The sequence below is a fragment of the Prosopis cineraria genome, unplaced genomic scaffold, assembly GCF_029017545.1.
Source record: "Prosopis cineraria cultivar Desert tree isolate PC_DT_omini unplaced genomic scaffold, ASM2901754v1 PC10, whole genome shotgun sequence".
Taxonomy (NCBI): domain Eukaryota; kingdom Viridiplantae; phylum Streptophyta; class Magnoliopsida; order Fabales; family Fabaceae; genus Prosopis; species Prosopis cineraria.
The window spans coordinates 13720207-13729949 of NW_026555341.1; the positions used below are offsets into that span (position 1 = coordinate 13720207).

At 29.3% G+C, this 9743-nt stretch overlaps 1 long non-coding RNA gene across 4 annotated transcripts; it reads left to right on the forward strand.

The window, feature by feature from the left end:
• Nucleotides 1-247: 247 nt before the first annotated feature.
• On the forward strand, nucleotides 248-5968 carry LOC129284606 (uncharacterized). Of its 4 annotated transcripts, XR_008586889.1 has the most exons (5): nucleotides 636-2830; nucleotides 4130-4478; nucleotides 4854-5060; nucleotides 5300-5401; nucleotides 5543-5968. It is a non-coding gene; the product is annotated as an uncharacterized LOC129284606 (long non-coding RNA). The 4 variants fall into 4 exon arrangements; XR_008586890.1 differs by lacking the exon at nucleotides 636-2830 and adding an exon at nucleotides 248-322 and having other exon boundaries at nucleotides 5300-5968; XR_008586888.1 differs by having other exon boundaries at nucleotides 636-3411; nucleotides 5300-5968.
• Nucleotides 5969-9743: the final 3775 nt, after the last annotated feature.

Genomic DNA, 9743 nt, shown 5'->3' on the forward strand with positions numbered 1-9743 from the left:
TGTGTTAGAAAATCCAGCCACGATTTCTAACACAAATGTGGCTTAGAGCCACGGTTTTCAGAAAAACCGTGGCTTAAAAGCCTTATAAATCATCCCACCCCCTCTGAAAATTTTACATTCGTGCATAATGCATTACAGGTCTGCCTCTTCATATTTTTTTTGTTTTTTCTTGTTCATTTTATATATATTTTTAAATTTATATTTATTATTATATTTTATTATATATTTTTAGGGTTTTAAAAAAGTTCTTTAAGCCATCAATTTGACACTTCACTCCCCATTTTTGCTATCTTGCTCACTTTCGCTGCTTTGCTCACTTGAGGTAATTTATTTTTATTTTATATTATATTATATTTTTTAATTATATAAAATGGATAATATTTATTAGTTTATTTTTATTCTACATTTGATGTCTATGAATTGGAAAAATTAAATTTTATGGATGAAATATGACATGAATTTATGTAGTAATATTTTGTTAGGTTTAAATTTTTATTTTCTATATAGAATGATTTAAATTCTATATTAATGTTTAAATTAAATTTATTTAATGTGGTTAAATTTATGATATGCATGTTGAAATTTTTTATTTACGTTGTTTATATTTATTTAAATAATAAAAATTATGTTGAAGTTTTATGTTTAAATATAATTATTTTGTTATTTTATATAAAAAATGGATAAATCTTGGATATCTAAACTTCGCAACACAAGAGAATATATGAATGGTTTTGAAAGATTTTTAAATTTTGCTTTTGCAAACAGTAGTGTTGAGGGTAAAATTATTTGTCCTCATCTTAAGTGTAACTTTAGAAAATGAAATGTTTGAGAGGAGGTTTGAAACCATTTAATTGCTAAACCATTCCCTTTTAGATATACATGTTAGGGTTTATATGGTCAAAAACGTGAATTTAGAGGAACTACTTCCAGTGGTCTAGTTAACATAGAAAATTAGAGAACAAGAAAATGAGACAAGTGGTCATATTCATGAATTAGTTTGTGATGTATTTGGGGTGCAATAAGAAAATAAAACTTCAATTCTAATTGAAGAGTTATCACAAAATCAAAATCAAGGGATGAATGAAGAGACAAAAGAATTTTTTGAATTAATGCAACATGGGCAAGAGCAATTATATGATGGGCATGAGAAATATTTAAAATTATCTTTTTTAATTAGATTGTACCATATTAAATGTTTTTGTGGTATAAGCAACAAAGCTTTATCAATGATTTTGGAATTATTACTTATGAAGCAAAAAAGACTATTACTAAGTTAGGATTGGAGTACAAAAAAATTGATGTTTTCCCAAATGTTGTATGTTATATTAGGGAGAAGATGACAAAAGAAAAACCTGCAAAATATACAATACATCAAGACGGAAATTGATATCTAAAAAAAAGTGAAAAAACTTGTGAAAATTTTGAGATACTTTCCATTAAAGCCATGATTGCAATGACTGTTTATGTCTTCAAACTGCAAAGCATATGAGGTGGCATGTATATAAACAGAATATTGATGGTTTAATGAGGCATCCAAGGGATTCTGAAGCATGGAAAATTTTTGACATGACTTATCCAAATTTTGCTTTAGAACCTCAAAACATATGATTGGCATTAGCAATTGATGGTTTCACTTCTTTTAGAATTTTGAGTAGTGCTTATAGTATTTGGCCAGTGGTTCTTATGCCTTATAATCTTCCCCCATGGATGTGTATGAAATAGGGCTCATTAATACTTTCAATGATAATTCCCAAATGAAAAGCTCCAAGAAATGACATTGATGTGTATTTGCAGCCCTTAATTCAAGAACTTTTAGATTTGTGGAATGTTGGAGTGGAAACATATGATTCTTACTCCAATGAAATGTTTAGGATGCGTGCAGCACTTATGTGGACAATTAGTGATTTTCCTGGTCTTCGAACATTGTCTAGATGGAATGTTCATACAAGATTAGCATGTTTGACTTGTAATTTTGATTGCTTATCATTTCGACTATCATTTTGATGCTTTTCGATTTGATGGAAAATCAGAGTTGAGAATGCCACCTAAGGTTTAGTCAGGGTGAGAAATTTTGAACCAAGTTGAAAGTGTTAATGTGATATTTGGCAAGGGTAATGATGAAAGATCTAAAAAAAAGGGCTCAAAATTCAAGTGGTAAGGACTCTCAACAGTGGCATAAGAGAAGTATATTTTTTGTTTTACCTTATTGGTCAAATAACATGCTTTGCCATTGTCTTGATGTGATGCATATTGAGAAGAATGTTTGTGACAATATTCTTTTCACATTATTGAATGAGCCTGGAAAATCAAAAGATTATTTACAAGCACAAAAAGATTTAAAAGAAATGGGCATTAGACTAGATTTGTGGCTAGATGATAATGAAAAATTTCATCCGGCCAAGTTTACATTGAGCAAGTCTAATAAAGATGTCTTTTTTAAAGCATTAAAAAATATCACCATTCCTGATAGATAAGAGTAACATTTCTAGATGCATTAATTTGAGACAATAGGAGATTGGGGGGCTAAAAAGTCATGACTCTCATGTTTTGATGCAGCAATTGCTTCCATTAGCAATGAAAAATACTCTTACAAAAGAAGTATCAACTGTGCTGACTATTTGTATTTTATTTTTAAAAAATTGTGTGAAAAGGTTGTGAATGTGAGTAATCTTGACGAGCTTCAAAGTCGACTTGGTATCACTTTATGTCATCTAGAAATTTTTAATTTGCCTTCTTTCTTCACTATCATCATCCATTTAATTGTGCATCTTGTTGAAGAAGTCAAGCTCAGAGGTCCTATGCAATATTGATGGATGTATCTTATAGAGAGGTGAGTGAAAAATATATTTTTTGGATATCTAGAAAATATGTTTCTCTTCACAATACAATTGTACATTTATATTAAAGTTATAAATTGTTTGGAGGTTACTGGGAAAATTTAAATCATATGTTTGAAATAAAGCTTGGCCAAAAAATTTAATTGCAGAAGGTTATGTGGGTGAAGAAATATTATTATTTTATTCTAGATATTTAGAGGGAGTTGAGACAGTTTTCAATCGCCCTCATCGAGTTGGTGATGAACCTATTATCAACTTTCTGCACTTACTATATTCTCTCTAGTTAGAAAATATGTGGGTGGGTTTGAATATTTTACTCTCACTCCCAAAGGGAGATTATAAGCACATCGGCACGTGCTTACAAATTATTGAGAAGTGGATCTGTTTGTTGAGTAAGTATTTGATGATAATGTTATTTTTAGTGAGTTTATTATTTTGGAAAACAATATTAAGTTATTCTTAATATAGGGAATTTCGAAGAGTTGTAAAAGGACAATTACGAAATAGAACTTGATCATCTCTTGAAGTTGATAAGAGAGTTCATAGAGAATTTGTTGATTGGTTTTCTTATAGAGTAAGTTTATATTTGGATTATTTTATTTAATTTTTCTTTAACTTCATGGATCAACTAAGTAGATATTTGTGTTATTAGATATAGAATGATTTGTTTGGTTCGCACTTTGTTGATTTAAAATTTCTTGCCGCTAGGCCCCTTGATTCTACACAAAGATTTATTGCTTATAATGTAAATGGGTTCAACTTTTGCACGCTTGAACGTGAACAAGGACTCACAATTCAAAATTGTGGTGTGTTTGGAACATTTGGCACAATAAGTTATCCAAGTAGCAGTGATGGTGATATGTGCTTTAGTGGTGTGGCTTATTATGGAAAGTTAGTTGATATAATTAAACTCAATTATCAAGGAAGATTTACAGTGACATTATTCAAATGCAAGTGGGCCAACACTTCGAATCGTCGAGGGATCATTACTGATGAATTGGGGATCACGTCAGTTGGTTTTTCTTGATTAATACACATAGGATTATTATGTTGAAGATGAGCAAAATAAAAACTGGAATATGGTTGTGCACCTAAAACTAAGAGATATATATGACATGGAAGATGATGAAAATAATTGCTATGATTTTGAACCTGTTCATCCCCAAAACTTAGAAGAGTTATTTCCTTGTAGCAAAGCTCATATGAATTTATCTAGGTATATTTTAAAATATATAAATTTATTTATTTCATATTTTTATTTATTTAATACATTTTGAATTCTTTCTTTGTAGGGAAGAAGAAGATGAACAGGTGGAGAACATGAGTTAATATGCGTGATAGTACCTCCTATCTTGACTACCACCCTATGCTAGCTTATGATGTTAGCCAATCATTTAGTATTTTTGCTAGTGTTTAGCCTATGTATATATTACTTTTGACTCAATGTCACCCGTAGATGATAGAGTCATGCTTGATGCTCTTAATGACTATTTAAATCAAAGCCAAAAAGGGACACCCATTCAACAAGAGGAGGCATCATGCATCAAGAGGAGCTTAGGGAACAAGAATCTATGTAGAGACGAAGGCATACTCGTCGTGGACAAGATTCCAAAAGAAGAGGATTTTGAGTAACGGTTATAGGTATTTAAAGTCAATATTTTTTATGTACATTTTCTAATTTTTTTTCTAATAATTTTTTTTCAGAGGAAAGTGGAAACACTTCCACTCAATGTTTGAAATCAAAAGATGTGCTTTTGCTTCAAAATGGTGAAAGAATTCACATAGAGTGGAACACACTTAATCAACCAATTAGAGGTATTGGTGGGCTCTTGACAAGTTTTTTAGGAATTCTTGCGATTAATTACAATAATTTTCCATTAAGATATCTTGATTGGTGCGAGGTTCTTGACATAATGAAAGATCATGTTTACGAAAATATTGTCAAGGTAATTAGAAGAAGAATATGTTTCTTTTCATAATTGTCATTAATTAATATATTTTATATATCTTATGCAGGGTTATTTTTTGGTTGATGATTTCGAGTACAAAAAGTTTATTTTAAAAGCAATGGGAGAAAAGTGGAAATACTCAAAATATGATTTGTGTAAAAACAATCAAGATGGTACTAAATCAGTAGAAGAATTGAAGAATGCTGTGTCAAGTGGTGTCTCTAGAGAAGATTGGGCAACATTCATTGATCATCGTTCAAATCCCAACACCCAAGTAAGATTTTTTTTAAAATAATTTTTTCTCAAAATAAAATATATTTATTAATAATAATTATTTTTTATAGATGATTTCACAAAAAAATACTCTAAGTGGGGTTCATTTGAAGATTTACCATACGACTGGAATTCTCAGTTTCCTGAGAAGAAGGGGTTATATGATATTTTTTTAATTTGTCATATCAAATATATATATATATATATATATATTCAATAATAGAAATATTATTTTTATAGGAAGAAGAAGATGGACAACAAGTGAACTTTGTAGAGCTTTACAAAGCAACTCATTTAAACAAAGAGGGCAATCCTTCCAATGAAGAAACGGCTGCAGCCATTGTGAGATAATAATTATTTGATTAACAATTAACAATTCAAAATTTTTCTAATTTTTCTTTTTTTAATTAGGAAAAGCTCAAAGAATATATGAAAGTCAGTATTCATTAGATTTTAGTGTTGGTAATGATATTTCACTACAAGGTTTAGGCCCAAATCACTATGGACGTGTGAGGGGATTGAGATTAGCTCCAACATCGACACAAGTATTTAGATGTTCTCGTTCAAGTCAAGGTACATTAGGCCCTTTTGCAGAAAATGAATTTGACCAAATGAGAGTAAGGATGTCATAAGTTGAGGAGTAAAATAAAAGATTGCAAGAAGAGTTGGATCTAGAAAGAGAAAGGATGGCTATGGAAAGAGAAAGAGAAGAGAAAGGGAAAGGGAAAGGGAGGAATGATTTTTGACCATGCAAAAGGAAATGGAAGAAAGATTCATGCTGTCGATGGAAGAAATGAAATGGCTAATGCGACACTTTAATTCAGTAATTATGCTTAACTTGTTTTATTTATGCTTTTTTCATCTTATATTTTCTAATGTTACCTATTTGCTATTATTTGCAAGATTCATCTTCCAATGCTAGTCCAAACAGTAGATCAAATATGAATTTGAACAATTCTCCAGGCTCTTTTCATAAATGAATTTTCTTCTTGAAATCATTATTTGTAATGAATTAATGAATATTTGTTTCTTTTGTTTTCTTTATGTTTAAATTTGTTAAAACTTTGATGAAGAATGTTTTATTAATTTTTTTTTCAGTTATAATATTCTCCTTTCATTTTTCAGGAATAATATATAAATTATTTGTATTAATATTAACAACATAATTTTCATAATCTTATACTTAAATTTTATTTAAAAAATAAAATTTTTTTATTACAAAAATAATATATTTATTATTATATAAATATCTTTTGGTTAAAATTAGTACTATAAAAAATTAGCATAACAAAATATATTTAATTATATAATGTTGATTATGGTAGAGTAATTTATTCACAATCATTATTTCTGTACAGTATAAAATAAAATAATTTTTTTAATTATTAAGACTAATCAATTTGTTAGAAATTAATTAATGAGTTATAATTAATATTATAAATTTTATTAACTTAAATTTACAATTAAACTACATAACAACAGTTAATAATATAGTAGTTTTTTTTGTTAGGACGATTTAATTATTTTTAATTATTAATAAAAATATTTGATTTTATTAATATAAAATAAAAAATAAAATAATTAAATTAAATTATTTTTAAAAATTGATAATGGCTCATGTTGAGCCACGTTTTTTACAAAAGTGTGGCTTGAAGCCACTTTTTTTTAGAAAACGTGGCTTATTAAGCCATGTTTTAGTACCAAAAACGTGGCTTATAAAGCCACGTTGGCTTTATCTGCTTTTATATATGCTCTTATCTGCTTTCATTTGTTGCTTGCTTTTCATTTGTTTCTCACCATATCTCATTTTCTCATGTTCTCTAATATCCTCTGACTCTTTTTTTTTTTCATGTAAGTTGTTTATGATTTTATTAATTTTTTTATTTATTTCATTTCTTATTTTGTAAGTAAATTTTTTATTTTATCTATTTTTTACTCTATCTGTCTTTTTAATTTTTCCATTTGTTTTAAATTTTCTAATTATATTTTTTCTTTGGGAAATATTATATATTAATAAGATTCTAAAATATTGATTAAAAATATTTTATAAGTAGAAACAAAAATATATACATCAACCAGCAACAAAAATAATTTAAATAACTTGTGTTAATAATCTAATCAAAAAATAATTAAAATTTAATTCTCGAAAACAATTTGAAAATTAAATTTTGTGAAATAATTTTTTCAAAATATTACAAAATAATAATAATATAATATAGTAATTTGTAGTATTTAAATAGTTCAAAAGCTTGTGAAAAAGATTTAAATTTTCAAAAAAAAATTATCAAATTTTATTTAATGAAATAAGTCAGTAGCCACGTTAAACGTGGATTTAATATAATAATATGTAATATTTAAATTTTTGAAAAATTCTTAAAATATATAATTTGCTACCAAAAATGTTACTAATGTTTTTAAATAAAAGTAATTAGCCACGTTTTTTGGAAAAATGTGGCTAAAGTCTGACAATATGTCAGGTTAGCGATGGCCATATTTTTTTTTTTTTTTCAAAAAGTGTGGCTTTGAGCCACGTTTTTTTAAAACTGAGGCTTGTTTCTTGCCATGGTTAAAATAGCCACATTTTTTTCCAACTATTGGTATGAAGCTTTGCTACGTTTTAAAAATGTGGCTATTGAACAAATGAAATCATGGTTAAATATTGGCTTGGTTGTAGTGTGGCTTAAATGGTGACCTACCAAGTGAATAGCATGAAAAGCATTAGCCAAGAGAATGACTAACTTAAACAAGCAGTTACTTCGAGCTTCTATGAAGAATATAGAATCACAAATAGGTAACACTTTGAGGAATATGGAGACTCAAATAAGTAATTTGGCTAGGTTACTTACTAGAAAGAATCAAAATAAACTTTGAAGCAATACTCAAGTCATTCCATAAAAGGAAGTCATGGTAGTCACCTTACAAAATGGTATAAGTGTTAGAAAACAAATAAATATAAAAAACATTTACTTGTAACAAGTGTTAGTAGCTCACCTTTAGTAATATAGAGCGAGAAATAAAGTATCATCAAGAGCTTACTTGGTAATATCATTGTAGAGAGAGACGTCATGAGGATTAATCAACTTGAACCTCAACTCAAGGCCGCCATAAACCACGAATGAAGTATAAAGGTGACTTAGGTGAAAAAAATAAGCAAGTTAATATGCATACGTGCGCGCGCACACACACACACAATTCAGGTAATTAACCGAGCAATATTGACGAATTGCCTCTGGTAAAAGCTCATCAAACTAGAGCTTGCCATGTCAATAGCGTATGAGCTTCCAAAGGGAGAAAGGTATGGTTTCCTTTATCTTGACGTGCCAATTCTTCTCTTATTCCTAAAGAAACCATGTCTAACTTTGCCTTTATGCCATCTTTCGTTTTTCCTAGCACTTAAAGTAAAGTTCCAATAAGACTCTCACAAACATTTTTCTCAATATGTATAACATTAAGAAAATGCCAAATATCTAAGGTGGTCTAATAAAGGAGTTCAAAGAAAATAGATCTCTTCTTCTATCCACTTGTCTTAAGGTGCCTCACAAAAGGTTTGCTGAATTCAATATCCAAATCATTGATATTCTCAAATGGCTCATTACTTGTTAGTGGCAAAGGTGGCTTACCTTCTTTTAGATTTCTATTGAAGGCTTTTCTTAACCATTGATAATGATGTTCTCGTGTAAAAACCAATGATGCCCGAGGTAAACATTTTTCATCCCATGTTGTAACCTTGTAGAATGTGTTCCCTCTTCACAAATAGGGCATTCAAGTTGCCCTTTAATGCTATACCCTGATAGATTACCATAGGCAGGAAAGTCATTGATTATACCTAAGAGCATAGCTCTTAAATTTTTCTTCCCTATACCCATCATATACCTTTACACCTGATTCTTACATGATCTTTAAGTCATCAATTAGAGAAGCCAAATATATGTCTATGTCATTCTAAGGTTGCTTGGGTCCCACAATCAGTATGGATAACATCATATACTTATGCTTCATACAAAGCCACGGAGGAAGATTATAAATCACTAAAATTATTGGCCATGTGCTATGGCTACTGCTTTGAAGCCCATATAGATTCATCCTATCAGTAGATAAAGTAAGGCATAAGTTCCTACTTTCACTCTTAAATTCAGGGTACTGATAATCAATCTTTCTCCATTATAGAGAATCATCAAGATGAGGAAGCATACTGTCTTTAATCCTTTCATCTACATGATATGTTAAGCTTTTCTCAACTTCTGCACTATTATACATGTAATATCTCACTTCACTAAACACATTTAATAAATCAAGTTCATGGTAATGAGGGATTAATTCTGAAGAGTGATTATCAAGTTTTTAATTTAAAAATAAGGAATCCTAAATTTTCTAAATAGAAACAAATTCATATTGATAAAAATATTTCACATCAGAGTAAAGATACGTTTTCAGAAGCATGGGATACCTTAGAGGAGTGAAAGAAGTTGAAAATGTTTGAAAACAAATTATATATTGAAATATAGAGCAATGCGCCATGGCAGACACACTCTGCGCTACGGTGTGTTGCTCTCTATGCCACACTCCACGGCTCAGGCGCCATGTGCCATGGCGTATTGCACGAATTTTCACTGGTTCTACTATCAAAATGACGTCCGACATCTGATTGACGTGATCTAGGTGTCTATGAAAAGTCCTTTTCCTG